The following is an 18,492-nucleotide window of genomic DNA, read 5'->3' on the forward strand; positions in this document are numbered from 1 at the left end:
ACAAAACGAAAATAAAATCTTTTTGGAGTTTTTGATTTTTCGAAAATAAAACTAAGATACAAACTTACGAAAAATATTTTTTCAAACAAACGAAAATTTGTAAACAAACTACAATTTGCCATTCTTACGAAAATTTGGCAGACTAACGAATATTGGACAACCTTACGAGAATTTGACAAACGAACGAAAATTTTGTACCATACAACCAACATGCAAATTGTCGAATTCGAAGCGTGTCGAAGAGTTGACTATGAACAGTAACCGCTGAATGACGTCTTATTGCCTCTGAATCGACACATTTGTATAGCACTCCTTTGCTATACATTCGAAATCCTTCCTGGAACAGAACTCGCTTCAATCATTCCCAAACCTGTCAAAATTCGAACAAATGATTTTTCATCCAAAGCTTTTGTAAAAATATCAGCAAGCTGATCAGTTGTTTTTACAAATTGAACTTCAATGTTTCCATCTTCCACATGATCTTTGATAAAGTGATAACGAAGAGCTATATGTTTTGTTTTCGAATGTTGTACTGGATTATGACAAATGCATATAGCACTTTGAGAATCACAGTACAATGAAATCTTTTTCATATTCACAGCATAATCTCTCAATTGACTTTGGATCCATATAATTTGTGATGTACAAGCAACAGCTGCAACATATTCGACTTCAGCAGTAGAAATCGAAACACACGTTTGCTTCTTCGACTGCCAACTAACCAACTTTCCATCCAAAAATTGACAGCCACCACTTGTACTTTTTCGATCCAAGGTACACCCTCCTAGATCTGCATCTGAAAATGCCTGAATGAAAAATCCTGTTTTCGAAGGATACCACAATCCTAACGAAATTGTTCCCTTGAGATTATGAAAGATATTCTTCACAGCTGTTAGATGTGGTTCTCGAGGATTTGCTTGATACCTAGCACAATTACATACAGAAAACATGATATCAGGTCTACTTGCAGTAAGATAAAGCAATGGACCTATCATGCTCTTGTATAAAGTAAGATCAACCGCAGACGTTTCTAACGAAGGTGTTAGCCTTGTGCCAACAACCATTGGTACTCTTAACTTCGTGCTATTTGTTAATCCAAACTTTTTGAGCAAATTCCTTGTATATTTCTCTTGATTGATGAATATGCCTTCTCTGTTTTGACATATGTTTAAGCCAAGAAAATTATTGATTTTACCCATCATGCTCATTTCGAATTGGCTTTTCATCAAATTTTCAAATTCATTAGATAAAGCAGGGTTAGTAGAGCCAAAAATAATATCATCGACATAAATTTGAACAAGCATCAGATGATTCCCAACTTTCTTTCGAAATAATGTGGGGTCAACTGATCCTTGCTTAAATTTCGACTGTTTTAAGAAACTGGTAAGAGTTGCATACCATGCTCTTGGTGCTTGTTTTAACCCATATATAGCTTTATCTAAAATATATACATGATCAGGATGCATTTCATTTATGAAACTTGGAGGTTGTTCTACGTAAAAAGTTTCTTCGAGTTCTCCATTGAGAAAGGCACATTTCACATCCATTTGAAAGACATCAAAATCCTTATGAGCTGTATATGCTAAGAATATTCGAACAACCTCGAGTCTTGCAACAGGGGCAAATGTTTCTTCATAATCAATCCCTTCTTGTTGTGAATATCCTTTTACAACAAGACGTGCTTTATTTCGTACAATATTTCCATCTTTGTCGGTTTTGTTTTTGAAAATCCATTTTAACCCGACAATCGAAACATTTTCAGGTTTAGGAATTAATCTCCAAACCTTGTTTCTTTCGAATTCAGCCAGTTCAGATTGCATTGCAACAACCCAATCTGAGTGTTCCATTGCCATCTTAACTGTCTTTGGTTCAATTTTAGATATGAAAACCTTGAACATACAAAATTCTTGATGAGTATTTAATACCTCATTCTTCGCACGAATTTGAGCTCTTGTTAATACTCCATCTTGAGGATTTCCAATGACTTGATCTATCGGATGAGTCTTTATCCATTTCTCTAACGGTGGATATGCCGGATCGAATTCCAAAGGTGCATCTTCGTACATCTCTTCATTTTCAGATCCTACAACAGAAACATTATCATTTAGATCATGAAAATCATCGTTTTGATTAAAATTTATTGTATCATTTTCCTCCTCAACACGATTATCATTTAGATGCTCCCCCTCAACTAGATGCTCCCCCTCAACAACATCATCCATTCTCCCATTCTCCCCCTAGAAAGAATGCTCCCCCTCAACCAGATTATTCGAATCCAAGTGCTCTCCTTCCACTGGATTATTAAGCATACTTTCGCCAACTCCGGGAGAATTCGTTGTTGATTTAACATCTACTATATTTTGAGGAATTTCCAAGTCATCATTATGCTTCGAAGATTCAGAGTGATGATTATCATTCGCATGAACTTCAGCATCCACAGCCCTGTCAGGAATACCAAAAATTAAATCATAATCAAAGTCAGATGAATTTGATTCTTCAGTTTCATCAGATGATTCATTAATAATTGGTTTTTGTTCAAATTGCTTTTCAACTTGTTTGACATACTAATCATCGAAAGTAAGATTGAAAGTCTCTTCGACTTTTCTTGTGCGCTTATTTAACACTCTGTATGCAACCGAATTGTGCGAATGTCCCAAAAATATGCCTTCGTCAGCTTTAGCTTGAAATTTTGAAAGACTACCTTTAAGATTCATTATAAAACACCTGCAGCCAAAAACATGAAAGAATTTGACATTAGGTTTTCGGTTATTGATAATTTCATACGGAGTGATATTGAATCGACGATGAATGAAAGATCGATTTGGAGTGAAACAAGCTGTCGAAACTGCTTCAGCCCATAGATATTGAGGAAGATTCGCATATGTCAACATAGTTATCGCTGCTTCGCAAAGTGAGCTATTTCGTCTTTCAACCACACCATTTTGCTGCGGTGTATAGGGCGAAGAGAAATTATGCGAAATTCTTTTTTCTGTTAAGTACGAATCCAACACTTTGTTCTTAAACTCAGATCCATTATCACTTTTGATCTTTCGAACATTTTTCTTCAGACTCATCTCAATCTTCTTAATAAACTCGATCATTATTTGAGCAACCTCAGATTTTATCCTGAGAAAATATACCCAAGTAAATCGTGAAAAATCATCAACAATAACCAAAATGTACCGTTTCTTGTTGGGAGTTGCAACAGTCGATGGTCCACAAAGGTCAATGTGTAGAACTTCCAACGGTTCCACAATTTTCGAATCTATCACAATTGGATGTCCTTTCCTGTGCTGTTTCCCTTGTTCACAAGCTGCACACAATGTATCATTGTCAAATTTTAGTACAGGTAAACCACGAACAAGATCATCAACAACCAATTTATTCAAATTTCGAAAGTTTAAATGCGATAAACGTCAATGCCATAACCAACTGATGTCAGAGGAAGATTTCGAAAGTAAGCACACTGAGGGTTTGCCGATGATTGGTTTGATATCAAGAGTAAACACGTCACCATGTCGTTTGGATTTGAGCAAAACTTCGTTAGTTTCAACATTTGAAATGATGCTGCCTTCTTCGTTAAACACCACTTGATTTCCAGTGCCCAAAACAAGTTGGGAAACACTTATCAAGTTATGTTGAAGACCTGCGACATAAGCAACGCGATTAACAATGAACTTTCCATTCGTGACTTTGCCATAACCTTTCACTTGGCACTTGTGATTATTGCCAAACTTCACAACTCCTGCATTTTCCAAGCTTCGAAAATCTCTCAGATTTTCCTTTCGTCCGGTCATGTGACGTGAGCAACCACTATCAATATACCATTTCTCATCATATTGCTCGTCACATAGTACCTGCGATCAATGAAAGAATTTAGGTACCCAAAGCTGTTTGGGTCCTTGGAAATTAGTTTTGAAAACAGAATGGAATGAAGAGCTTTTAACCCAATCACAAACTTTAGTTTTGAGACTATCAATTAAGTCCACATCATTATTTAATGGAACAGAAACATAAGTCTTTGTTAGTTTGGGATTGTCACTGACACATGCCTTCGTCTTTTTAGATTGTGAATAATCATGCTTTTCTTTCGAAACCGGTTGCCAAGTTTTTACTGAAACATTCGAATCTTTTGAAGATGAGCTTTCAGTTGACGAAGAATTCACATAATTCTCATAGGCTTCGTGAATTTGTTGTTGAGAATATTTCCTTGATTGATATTTTCATCCTTTTCCTTCAAGACAATGATCGATGTTTTTGTCACGAGACAACCCTTTTGTGTATGAAACTTTTAAGGTTTGTTTTCCTGTAGGATTTGGAAAATTCGGTTTTTATGGGAAGAAATCAACATTTGATTTAGGTCGAAATGCCATTGTGTATCGACTTCCATCATTGTTTCCAACACTTCGATTTTGAGAAAACCGATTTGAAGATTTTTGTTTTTGAGAAAACCTTGTTTGTTGATTAGAAGAAAATCGTTCTTGTGATGGTTGATTTTGAACATTCTTTGATGTATTTTTGTTATCTTTTAAAAATGATGAGTTTGAAACTTTCGAAGAATTTGTTTTTGAAAATGATGAATTTGAAACCTTCGAAGAGTTTGTTTTTGGATGAATTTCAGATTTAGCTTTATTTGTTTGAGCGGGATTTAGCTTTTGATCTGAATGAACTACTGAATGAGAAGACTTGTTCTCAACAAATTTAGTCTTTGTGTTTTCAGTTTTTTTCAAATTCAAACCATTTTGTTGTTTTCGAAGCTCCATGGTTTGCCAAAAAATCTTCTTTCGAGCTTGTCTTTTTGAAATTGCATTTTCTTTTGAAAACTTGTCAATTTGTTCTTTAAATTCTTTGGAATTTAATTTGACAACAGTTTCATTTTCCACAACAACTTCTTTTGTAGCTTCTTTCACAATTTTCGATTTTTCAACCCATTTGCGTTGTGGTTTTTGTCTTTGAAAAAAACATACGAATTCTTTGTTAAGGTATTTTCGACTGTGCTTTGATTTGAAAAGAATCCTTCGTCTGTTGTCTTCTTGTTGTCATCGTCGACCATTTTATTTAACTCTGGTTTAATGTTCTCAACATTTCCAGTAGTAACAAACACTTGATTTGGAAAGACAACATCATCAGTACACTTGAAATTAGGATACACCACTTGATTTGTTTCCCCAAATACTTGATCAACAACAACACTTTGTCGAAATTTTCAGAATCATATGCACTTAAAGGAATATTGAAAGATTGAAGAATATTACGTACCTTTGTTGTCATTGGATGATACTGTTGCATATGCACTTAAAGGAATATTGAAAGATTGAAGAATATTACGTACCTTTGTTGTCATTGGAGACTTATCAGCAGATTTTGACACAAAGCAACGACCCTTGACCTCTTCGTCTGAATCTTCCTCCAACTTTGCATACATAGCCCCATGCGTAGGACTACGCATTTCCTCATCATCGGAGCCCGAAGACCAGATTTGATATGTGCCATCATTCTCCTGTTCACCTTGAGCCACCAAAGACAAATTTTTCGCCTTCGTACGTACCTCTTCCAACCTCTCCACATAATACGCCTCATCCTTCACTCTATTCTTTTTCTCATCCTTCTTTCGAAGCATGCAATCATTTGCTAAATGATTGGCTCCATTGCAGTAATGACAATCCATACCAGAATCTCCTTTCAATTTCTTCTCTTTCTTCTCCTCAGCACCCTTTGCATCATTCTTCTCATACTTTTTCTTCTCTTCTCCTGCAGCCTTGTTCACGAAACTTCCTTTTCCATCATTTTGCTTCATTTTTGAATTAAACGGTTTCTTGAAAAACTTTTTGACTCGATTGTTTGAGTAAAAAGCAATTGCCTCATCATCCGAATTCATGAGAAATCCATCTTCATCATCAGAATCACCTTTTTCGACAGTTTCCTTTTCAGACACTTTAGACACAAGTGCCAATGGACCTCCCAGACTAAGGTTCGACTCTTCTTCCATTTTGTTCACTTCACTTTCGTGAGTTTTCAGTTGATTGTACAAATCATTCAAAGAAGATGTATCGAAACTCTGTTGATTTTTCACCATCATGCTAACACTCCTCCATTCTTTACGGAGTCCCATAACAAAGGTGAGATTGAATTCCATGGAAGACCTCGTGATTCCATAACGATTGCATTTGTAAATCAGCTCGTTCAGCCTATCATAGTAACTTTCAATTGTTTCACCGTCTTTTTGCTTGAAATCCTTCAATTCAATCAAACATTGCTTAACTGAATTGATTTTCGTCTTCTCGCTGCCTTGAAACTTTTCTTTGAGATTATTCCAGATTTCCTTTGCAGTTGTACAACTTCTGACATAGTTATACACCACTGGAGGCAATGCACCACGCAACTCCCTTATGCATCGTTTTTCAAGTTTCTTCATACGATCGGTTTGATTTTCCACACTCGTAGTACTAGATGACGATCCAATTAGTTGAAGGTTCGTTGGAAGAGTAACATTCCCTGAGATGCAAGACCAAAGCTCTTCATCGATTCCATTCAAGTAATCCTGCATACGATCAGACCACTGATCATAGTATTCAGGAATGAGCATAGGAATCTTAGTTGAAGATCCTAGCAGATGAGAGTATGAAGTCATCGAGTTGAGATTGAAGTTCGCCATTGATGTACGGAAGAAATTTTTTGAGAATTTTTGAGAAATCAAAGAGAATTTGAAAGCAAATTGCTGAATTGATCAGAAAAACAAAGTAGAATACTCGATTCAACAAATCTGTTGCAGAATCAAATCACAACTGAAGATCTAGAAAGCTTTTTCACGTCAAAAGATGCGAAACTTTTTGAACCAGAATTTTGATTCAAAAACCTTTTGAAACAGAGTGAAAATTAGATCTCAGATCATGATTCCTGCTCTGATACCAATTGATGAATCGTGGAATCAAGTATTAATCAATATCAGAGTAAAACAAATGCAGATTGAACAAACGATGTAAATAAGATCTGGTTTCTGCTCATTTATGCTTTCAACTTTTACAGAGAAAAATAGACAGGTTCTGTAAAGGACTCTTGTCTAACTCTAGTAAAGTTCCATATTTATAGGAACAGTGAAAGCATACAAAAAATACTAAGGCATTGACACTTAAGCTTCGTACGAAATACACCTTAGTAAATAAACTTAACAAACATACGAAGGGTACAAAAGACTTCGACATATTACAAGTAAATTTGACCCTTACAGGAGTAATGAGTAGATGTCACTTCATTTGGGGTTTAAAGTAAGTGGTTTTGACTTTGTAAAATTGTTTTGACTTAGGTAAATCGGGTGCCATTAACAACACCCATTTTTGTGATGGCTTATAAAATGTCATTAGTTTACGATTGGTTTATGCACATATGTTTTTTATGCTTTGTGATGATTGTTTTATGTTTAAATATTATTGATATTTGTAAAGTTAGATTTTAAAATGTTAGATAACATTTTAAACATAGAATGATCCCAAGGAATTTGGTTTTAATTGTCTTTTAACATAAGACGGTAAAAATGTTTTAAAAATAAAAATGAGTTTTATCGTTTAAATCTAGCTAACACCAAATTTTAACAATTAAAATTTTTTAAGTTTAAAATTGAAATTTTAGAGGCTTGTCAAACTTTAAACTTTATATTATAAAATGACGTTTTATTAAAAGGACTATAAATGTTCTCTAGCCCTCAAACGTCAAAAATCAATAGTAGATGTTAAATTTAAAATTTGATCACATCAATTATATAAAATTAGATTTTTTAAAAGAACATTATTATAAAATATGATTTTAATCAATGGGTACCATGAAGTATTGGATGCATGCAATAATCATGATATTACATGTTTTTTTAAACTAGAATTATAAATACATTAAAAGATCCCTTATTAAACCTAAATCTATGATATGCGCTTTGAAAGGACTGACATGTCACTTGTATAAGCTGATGACTTTTGAGCATAACAAACAAAAACCTATGTGTGCATGAAACCCTAATTGAAGATCTATGTTTTCTCTAATTGAACATACAACTTTTGAAAATCAAATAAGAAACCCTATAAACCCTAGTGAATTATCAATAATCTAATATGAGTTAGGGTTTACATACCTTTTAATTATTGTAGTAAATAACTAATTAAAACCTTATTGAAAAACTCTTGGAAGCAAGCACCACAAGTGTCGTGCCTCTAATGGTTCACACGCAAACCCTAGCAACCAAGGAGGTTGAAGAGAGAGAGGAGAAGAGTGGAATTTCGGCCCTAAGCCTCCAAAAGGAAGTGTTATCGCCGAAATTCTAAGGCCAAGGGTCCTTATATGGCCAAGGTAGCTTGGTGTCACACCCCGCTAAAGCGGAAACACGGGGTGTGGCAATACAAAAGGTCTTATAGCAAAAGTTAAAAGACAGCACCAACCATAGTATTAAAAACTTTACCAATTTACAATAATTTTGAACAACTTTTAAAAATAATTACAATGTATAAAAAGAATCACACATGCGAATGCTCCTACAAGTGATATGTCTCTATGTGCCACTTAGTCGATGATTCCTGAAAAAACATGTAAAACGAGCGTCAACTATAAAAATAGTTGGTGAGTTCATAGGTTTACAAAAATATTGGTTTCATGAATCGTAATAAAAGTTTTGATAGAAGTTTCTATAAATAAAAGTATATTGCTAAAATGAGTAAATAAGTTTGCATAAAGAAAGTTTGTTGTAATCATGAGAAATAAGGTACATTACCAAAAGGAGATGCAAAGTTCATATTCTCATGGGAAATACAAGTTTCGTTGCTAAAATAAGTATAAAAGTTTCGTTGCTAAAATAAGTATACAAGTTTCATTGCTAAAATAAGTATATAAGTTTCGTTGCTAAAATGAGTATATAAGTTTCGTTGCTAAAATGAGTATACAAGTGTCGTTGCTAAGATGAGTATACAAGTTTCATATGTGCATAAAGATTCCATTCATGAGTTCATAACCTAAGCCTAATGACCGAATCGTGCCCTATTGACTACTATGTGTATCGCAAACATGGAGAATAAAATGGTAAAATGCACTCAAGCGAATCGTGCGAGTGAGGAGTTGTATACCTCCTGATAGCGCTATCCATAATGACCATGGGCTCAAAAGAGTTAATGAGTTGTGTCAAATGTTTCCAGGGACTTAACCACGATACAGTCCTCATGAATTAAAGTAACATACACATACATGAAAAATATAGCAACCAAGTTTATATTAGTCAAAATAAATACAACGAACATAAATAGTTTAGGACATGCTTTTCCACCCCAAAACATTTGAAAACCGAAAATAGGGGGATGCATGAATACTCACAATGCTTTGAGATAATGCAAATGGTGCCTTGAACTACGCTCCACTCGTACCACTATCGATTCCTACAACGATGTTACACACTAATGAGTCTCTAATTGAAATCTAATACTAATATACTTACTACGACAATAGAATTATGCCAATAATATGTCAAAATTTTGATATTGATAAGTTATAAACATTTTTCTGTGAAAATTAAATTTCCATAAATCAATTGTTATATAACAATTTAAGTGGAAAATTCTCAATATTGAAATGTTAATATTTAACATTTTAAGAGGTGTTCCAATGATAAAATATTCAAAAACTAAATCAATTTAGTTCTAAAATTTCTCAAACTTTGTATTTCAGTTTCAACTGAAGTGAAAGATGTTAAGATAAATTTTCTTGAATTTTTGATTTGTCTAACTATTTTTCACCATTTTAATTCCTTGAATAATCATAAAATCATGGAAAAATAGTAAATTATCATGAAAAATTCTTATAATTTTTGTGTAACTGTTTTACAGTGTACATAATCAGGTAAAATTATTGAAAGTCATTTTTGAACAGAAAATCCCTATTTTTAGAATTTAAGTATGTTTAATACTAAGAAAATAGAAATAAATAGTAAACAGTTAAGATAAATCCTCAAAATATTTTTTTATGGTTATAATGTACGAAAAGAGTTTCTGGTAAATTTTTATGAATTTTGGATAAGTTTAACCATTTTTCACTAATTTAATTCCTTTAATATACATTAAATCTTGTAAAAATAGTAAAAGGTTATAGAAGATTCATCAAATTTTTCTGTGAAGCTTATATATATGTAGAAGCTTCGAGAAATAATAAATGTGATTTTTATAACTTGGAACCCAATTTTTATTATTTATTTGGGCTTAATAACAATAAAATAAAAACTAATGGTAAATAGTAATAAAAAGTTCTCAAAATTCATGGGGAACGTTGGTTTAAAGTATAGGTTATTCATTAATTTTTCCAGAATTTATTTACTAGTGTAAGTATTTTATATGCTTTAACACTATATTTTCTTATTATTTTCATGTAAAAATAAAGAAAATACATATTGAGCTGAAAGTTTCCAGAATACATCTTCATACAATTTACTAACTGTGAAAAATCGTGTTCTCCTTTTGGATGTCGAAAAACATACCTACAGGCTCAATAGATTATAGAGAAAAACTTGGTTCTTGTGATTTTGGTAAAAATGTTGATGTCACTTTGAGAATTGTTATAACATTTTCTCACTACTTTTAAGTTAAGATCTTTTTGTACCTTTGATTTCATGATGTTAGGAGTTTAAAATAATTTTTGAAGGATTTTTAGTGATGAATAAGTCATTTGAACATGCAACACAAAACTAGTATTCACAAAAAGGTGTTGTTTGACAAAATTGTTAAAAATCGAAATCGTAATGTTTTGCAGTGAGACCACTTGGGTTGGAAAGCTAACTCATATAATTATAATTCAGAAAAATAATCATGATTTTTGGTTTAGAAATGAGTGAGATATGACAGTTCAAAGTCAAGTGAAGTAATCTGGCAGATTGCATGTATGATGACTGGTTAGAAAAGTGAGTTTTCATCATTACTTTGATTAAATACTTTGAAATATTTTAAAGATATCATGATAAATTCATGTTCTAGTCATGTTTGCAGAGATCAAAAAGATTTAAAATCATAAAATACATACATGTATTCACGTATAAAGTCTTATTTCTCAAAAACTCTTAACTTGAGTTTGGTGTTCTTAACTTGAAAACCGATTTTTGTGCTAAGATCATGAACATGAAACCATGTTTTTCCACATGCATGGTGTTAAAACACATCCATGATGTTATAAAAACCATTTTAACCAAAAGAAAACAAGTTTGAAGAAGATGAAGAAGTAGAAGTCGGTTTTTGTGTAACAATTGTTCCAGGTATTATTTAACTCAATAAGTTTTAGAGTTTTGTACTGGGACTCGATAAGTTGGGGAGCTCTAGCTCATCGAGTAGAGGTTATTATGAGGATACGGGACTACAGATCTACTCGACGAGTCGGAAGGCCCGACTCGACGAGTAGGCACTGTAACAAGAAAACCTAATTTTCAAGGGTTTATACCCTATTTCAAGAACTTATGGCTCATTTGCAGCCTCTTCCATCGTTCCTACAGCCAGAGAAACCCTAGTTTGAGCCTTGCACCTTCATGAGAGAGAAAGAGAGCTTTTGAGAGTGATTTTTGGTGTGATTACGAAGATTTTGGAGCTTGAAGAAGAAGGAGCAAAGAGGGGAGCAGTAGATCCGACATCTACCCTGTATTGGTGACCATATTGAGGTATAACGTCACTACCTTGACCTTTAGTTGCTTATATCTCTTTTCTTGGATATAAATGGTCACTTTTGGTGCCAAAGGGGTGTCATCTTCGGATCTGGAGTTGTCAGTAGGATATGGTTCCAGATCTGGACACCTCTAGGTCTTCAATGACATAAAGTTGCTCACTTTATCCAGCTTAGTCCCTTTCCATGCATTAAGACCTTGTAGGAACCTTAGTTTTGGTGTTTTAGCCTTGTGAGGCCTTGCATGCACGTAAAGTTTGCAACTTTACGTGGTAACTACACCAGGAGAAGTTGGATCTGAAGTTTGGGACCTCAGATCTCACTGGAAAGGACTGAACACAAAAAGGACTGAAGGAACTCGTCGAGTCCCTTAGTCGACTCGACGAGTCGGGTAGGGTTTACTTGTTTTCGAGTTTCTGAATGAGTGCAATGAAGGAGTGGAGTTTTCGGTCTACATGAGTTTTCGGTCTACATGAGTTTTCGGTCTTCTGGACATTGAGGAACTCGACGAGTTACACAGGTAACTCGGCGAGTTGACGAGTTACTCAGGTAACTCGACGAGTTGCTGGATGCACTCGGCCAATTGAGGTCAACATTGACTGTTGACCTTGACTGTTGACTTTGACCATGGTTGACTTTGAGGGCATTTATGGTATTTCTGGATTGTGACAAGTTAATCACATGATGATTATAGGCGGTTGAGTTGGAGCAGCACGTGGGATTTATCTGATCTTAGCTTGTCAGTGCATCATTCACGAGAGGTGAGTTTCATCACCATACCAATGGGTTTAAGGCTCCAAGGCCGTCCCATTTTGAGATATGTGGTACACTCGTTGTCGTAGAGATATGTGGTATGATAGTTAGTTATGCTTTGTGTTATGCTAGCTATATATGTGATACTTGCAGGGAAGACCATGGGAGGAGCCCATGGCACTTGGATGTAAGACCATGTGGGGGAGCCCATGGCTTTTCAAGTAAAGACCATGGGAGGAGCCCATGGCACTTGGATGTAAGACCATGTGGGGGAGCCCATGGCTTTCCAGCTAAAAGACCATGGGGGGAGCCCATGCCACTTAGGTGTAAGACCTTGTGGGGGAGCTGATGGCATCTTGGAGTAAGACCTTTGGAGGAGCCCACAACATCCTTATATGTTTGTATGCATGGCTTATGTGGTTTATGTAGCTTTTATAGCTAATATGATTATGTGATTATGTGGATTGTGTGGGGTATGCTCTGGGGGACTCACTAAGCATTAGTTTATAGTTTGTGGATTTGTTTCAGGTACATCTGAGCCCAAGGGCAAGGGCAAGGCTTGATGGCGCGGTATGCACTCTCTCTCTCCGGCATTTTTATGGGACACTCTGATGATTTGAAATAATATTGTTATTGTTAAGAATTTGAAAACAATTGTATTTACATTTTATGGTTTATGGAAAGTGGTTTTTGACTATTTAAAAATGAAATTTTCTTTTGAAAAATAAGGTCGTTACAAGTTGGTATCATAGCCTTGGTTTGAGGGATTCGGACACACTCTCGGGTGTGTCAGGACTCAATCTAAGGAAATGGTAAAATTGTTTTCAGAAATAAAAGTTAATTTTTTTTAGAATGAGAAAAAGGAAAGTGCAATGCGCGCGATCGGCGGAGCCAAGTAAGTAGTTTCCCCAGTATGTTAGCCATGTTATACTGATATGTGAGTTATAATAATCGTATGAATATTGCTATGTGTATGCTTTCAAAATTGTATACGGTTAGGGTCTTATAGCCTCAGAATGATTGATTTGGCCTTATTTCATGTTCATTGTCCGGTTGTGGTCTTAGGGTAGAGTCTATTATTTGAAAGTCTATTTGATCATGTTCTGTATATAATTTGCAGGCATAAGGCAACCTAGTATGATTGAGTTCTGGTTTGATATGGATGGAAGAAATCTTAGGTAGCCTAGGATTTGATCTATGTGGTGGTCTGTGGATATGATTTGTTTTGGGACGAATTAGAGTTATCAGGTAGAGCCTTAGGGAAGGTACAAGTAGGTGTGGAAGGTAGTATTGAGTCCGTACTACTGAAAGCACATGAACTGTACCCGAACCAATGTTAGATCTGGAAGCTCTAAGGAAGACCGGTGTGGGAAGATCCCCTCTATGGACATCTGGATCATTATTTTTTGTGGTATTGCAGTACAGTATGGTGGTGACACGGTTCAGAGCAGGGGGATCAGGATCGAGATCAAGATCTGGATCTGGGTTGGGTGACACTACCGAGCCCATTGACGAGAGACTTGTTGGATAAGGTGTATAAGTCCATAGCTATGTCTGGTATGTACTTGACCTGACCCGACATGGTCCATTTGGGTTGCATGGCACCATGCAATTGGATAAACTAAAATGAGAGAAATAACACTTATGGTTTATTAATATATTATAAGTTCTAATATATTAATAATATTATTTAATTAGTTTGATCAAGAATTAATTTAGAATTAATTAAGTGATCAAAAGATAACTAATTAAATATATGGGTAGATTATGTAAATCTTCCATATCTTATATAGTGGGCTAAGAGGCTCCATGGATTATCAAGTTGGGTTCCACCCATAGGATACTCCATGGATGCTCCATGGGAGTTACAAACCCATGGGTCATGGAAATGAAGAGTCATGACACATTAGGGTTTACATGGTGTAACCCTAGATGTGTCAACACTATATAAGAAACCCATTCTCCACCAAAATAGGCTACACAATAAGAAACAAGAGGGCTAGAGCCGATTTTGCAAGTGTAAGATTCTCTCAAAGTTTACTCCTTTGCATTTGGTGTTGTGTGAAGCATTTGAGGCATCACACTTGGGGTGCTAGGCTCACAAGGTTTCAAGGATCATAATCAACAACAATGTAAGTTATTTTATCTTTCATTCAAGTTAAAAATGTTCCCCATGTATGCTAGATAGGAATATAACCTTGGAATTCAACTTTCCATGATTATTAGACAAACATAGATCCAAGGTTATTAGGGTTGCATGTACACTTAGGAAGTGTTAGAATGCTCAAAACCCATCAGTGGTATCAGAGCCAGGTTTGTTTGTTTTTTTTTGTGTGCAAACAACTTGAAATAAAATCGTTTTTCTGTTTTCTGCTCGTATGAAAGTTTGCACATTTGTTGCTGGAAATGGACTAGAAACATTACCCTAAACTGTTTTGATGTTTTAAAGCTTGTTTTAGATGGTGTAATATTTATGCTAATCCATTTACAATGGGAATTATTAAAATTACAAGTTTTTTTTTTTAAGTGTAATTTTTGATTCTTGAAAGTGTTCATATTCATGTTCTTGAACATATGAAGATTAGATGATCATAGGAATTGTTTGTAACCTTCATGGTAGTTTAATTCATGATCATAATGTGTTTTAATGGAGTCCATAACTTGTCCTCAAGTTATGGAAAACCAAAAGTCTCAGTTTTATTAAAGCCATTAAAAGAACACAAGAGTTATAAAAATGAAGAGTCTTCATTTTTATTACTCAATTAATTCATAAGTTATAAGAAATGAAAAGTTTTGGAAGTTTACAAAACTTGCCCTCAAGTTTTGGAACATGTAAAGTCTTGATTAAAACTTTAGTTCCAACCCTTAGAATTTTAAAAGTTAAAATTCAACCCTTATACTTTATAATATTATAAGTTACAAATATATATCAGAAACATCAGGATGATTACCCGCTACGAGGACAAAGAATATGTCCTTGACAAGGAGCTTAAGGAGATTGATGAAACCACTGCAACTCCCCAGGAGATCGCTGACTTCCGGGCACATGAAAGGGATGCTACAAAAGTGGCATGCATCATGTTGGCCACCATGACAACGGAACTCCAAAAGTCCTATGAGGACTTCTACCCTTTTGAAATGCACCAAGATCTGATGGAAAGATACCATCAAAGTGCACGACAAGAGAGGTATGAAATCATATGCTCTATCATAACAACCATGATGAAGGACGGGGAATCCGTCACGAGCCACATGCAGAAAATGCAAAGGTATGTGGATCGGTTGCTGAAGCTTAATGTGAACTTCCCTGAGGAGCTTGCAATAGATATCATTTTGCACTCCTTACCATTGTGCTATGATCAATTCCGCATGACATATCACATGAATAAGGAAGAGGTCACACTCAGCAAACTTCAGGGACTCCTCAAGACCACAAAAACAGGTCTTAAGGGTAAGTCGGTTGTTAACACTCCTACTCCAAACTCCGCCCCGGTTTTGGCAATCGGGAAAGGTAGAGGGAAGAAGAGGAAGAGCTCTTCGAAGGGTACCAAGGCTAGGACCCTTGGTGGCTCTTCTTCAAGTGGAACCAAGAAAGGTTTTGTCACTCCTTCTTCTGACCCTAAAGAGTCTGAATGCTTCTATTGCCATGAAAAGTCACATTGGAAGCGGAACTGCCCAAAGTACCAGCAAGATGTGAAGGATGGGAAAGTTAAACCCAACCATGTAGGTATTTACACTATCTTATCTAATAACTCACCCCATTCTAACTCTTGGGTCCTTGATACCGGTTGTGGTATTCATATCTGTTCTGATTTGCAGGGACTAAGAAGAAGTGAGAATGTGGAGCATGGAAGAATAAACTTAATCATGGGGAATAGGAAAGCTTTACCTGTCACCAAGATTGGAGTTTATACTTTATCGCTAAGTAGTGGGTTTAGTTTAGATTTGAATAAATGTTGTTATTCGCCAGAAATGGCAAGAAATATTATTTCCTTTCATGCATTGTATAAAAAAGGTTTCACCTTTTCATTTGATAATGAAGTTGGTTCGATTAATGCTTTCTTTATTAATGTTCTTTATTTTAAAGCATTACCTTGTGACGGTGTGTATGAAACTGTATCTGTGGTTGATAACTTAGGAAATAATGTATTGTGTATTGATTCTGTTAATGATAATAACTTGGATAAAGCATCATTATGGCATTGTCGTCTTGGACATATAAGCAAGAAACGCATAGGCCAACTCCAAAAGGATGGAGTATTGGAGTCATTTGACCTAAAGTCAGATGATAGTTGCGAATCATGCTTACTTGGAAAAATGACAAAGTCACCCTTCATAGGTTCTTGTGAGAGGGGTGAAGGTTTGTTGGATCTTATACACACGGATGTGTGTGGGCCCTTCAAACATGCCACAAGGGATGCTAATCGTTATTATTTGACTTTTACTGATGATTACAGTAGATATGGATATGTCTACTTAATCAAGCATAAGTCAGAGACTTTTGAGAGGTTTAAAGAGTTTAAACAGGAAGTCGAGAATCAATTGGGCTGGAACATTAAGATGCTTCGATCCGATCGAGGTGGTGAGTATCTTAGTTCAGAGTTCCTCGACTATCTTAGGGAATGTGGGATTGTCTCACAATTGACACCTCCCAGGACACCGCAGTTGAATGGTGTAGCTGAGAGGCGTAATCGAACCTTGTTGGATATGGTTCGTTCCATGATGAGTCGAGCTTCGCTACCAATCTCATTTTGGGGGTATGCCTTAGAGACTGCCGCCCATATCCTTAATCTAGTTCCCACAAAGAAAGTTGCCAAAACTCCTCATGAGATGTGGATTGGTAAAGTACCCAAACTAGACCACATTAAGATTTGGGGTTGCGAGGCTTTCGTGAGACGCGAGACTCATGATAAGCTCGAACCTCGAAGTGAGAGGTGTATTTTCATCGGCTACCCACAGAAATCCTTTGGTTACCTCTTCTACAGACCTAGTGAGAATGTGGTCTTTGTAGCTAGGAGGGCTTTCTTTCGAGAGAGAGAGAGAGAGAGAGTTCATAAGCCAAGGAGACAGTGGGAGGCAAGTTGACCTTGAAGAAATTCAAGAGTCAAGTGGTGAAGGAACTTCAAACCCTAGCACTCAACTTGAGGAGGAAACTCCTGTTGAGCCAATTGACAAGTCTGTACCTCTGAGGCGTTCCACAAGGGTTAGGAATGCACCTTAGCATTACTATGGATTCCATATTACTGCGGAAGGTGATACACTTATCAGTGATGAGACACTGATAGGTCTGGATGAACCTAACAGTTACGCAGAAGCCATGGCAGGCCCTGAGTCAGCCAAGTGGAAAGAGGCAATGGACAGCGAGATACAGTCCATGTATGACAATCAAGTTTGGAACTTGGTTGAGAATGTACCAGGTCGTAAGACTGTAGGGTGCAAATGGATCTTCAAGAAGAAGACCGACATGGATGGTAATGTACACACTTGTAAGGCACGAATGGTTGCAAAGGGTTTCTTACAAACTCCGGGAGTTGATTATGATGAGATCTTTTCTCCAGTGGCCAAGATTAAGTCTATTAGGGTTCTGTTAGCCATAGCCGCATTTCATGACTATGAAATATGGCAAATGGATGTCAAAACCGCTTTCCTTAATGGAAAGTTGGCTGAGGATGTTTACATGAGTCAGCCAGAGGGTTTTGTCAACACAGAGTACCCTAATAGAGTGTGTAAGCTTGAGAAATCCATTTATGGGTTAAAGCAAGCACCTCGTAGATGGAATCTTTGCTTTGATGAGAAAGTCAAGGAATTTGGCTTTTCTAGGAGTGAAGATGAATCTTGTGTATATGTCAAGGCTAGTGGGAGTATAGTTAGCTTTTTGGTATTGTATGTGGATGACATACTACTCATAGGAAATGACATCCCAACTCTGCAGGAAGTTAAGTCCTGGCTTGGGAAGTGTTTCTCTATGAAGGACCTAGGAGAAGCTGCCTATATTCTAGGGATAAGGATCTTGAGAGACCAGAGTAAAAGACTAATTGGACTTAGTCAGAGTACTTACTTGGATAAGGTGTTGAA

This window comes from Lactuca virosa, chromosome 2 (genome assembly GCF_052849685.1).
Source record: "Lactuca virosa cultivar CGN04683 chromosome 2, Lactuca_virosa_CGN04683_v6, whole genome shotgun sequence".
Lineage (NCBI taxonomy): Eukaryota > Viridiplantae > Streptophyta > Magnoliopsida > Asterales > Asteraceae > Lactuca > Lactuca virosa.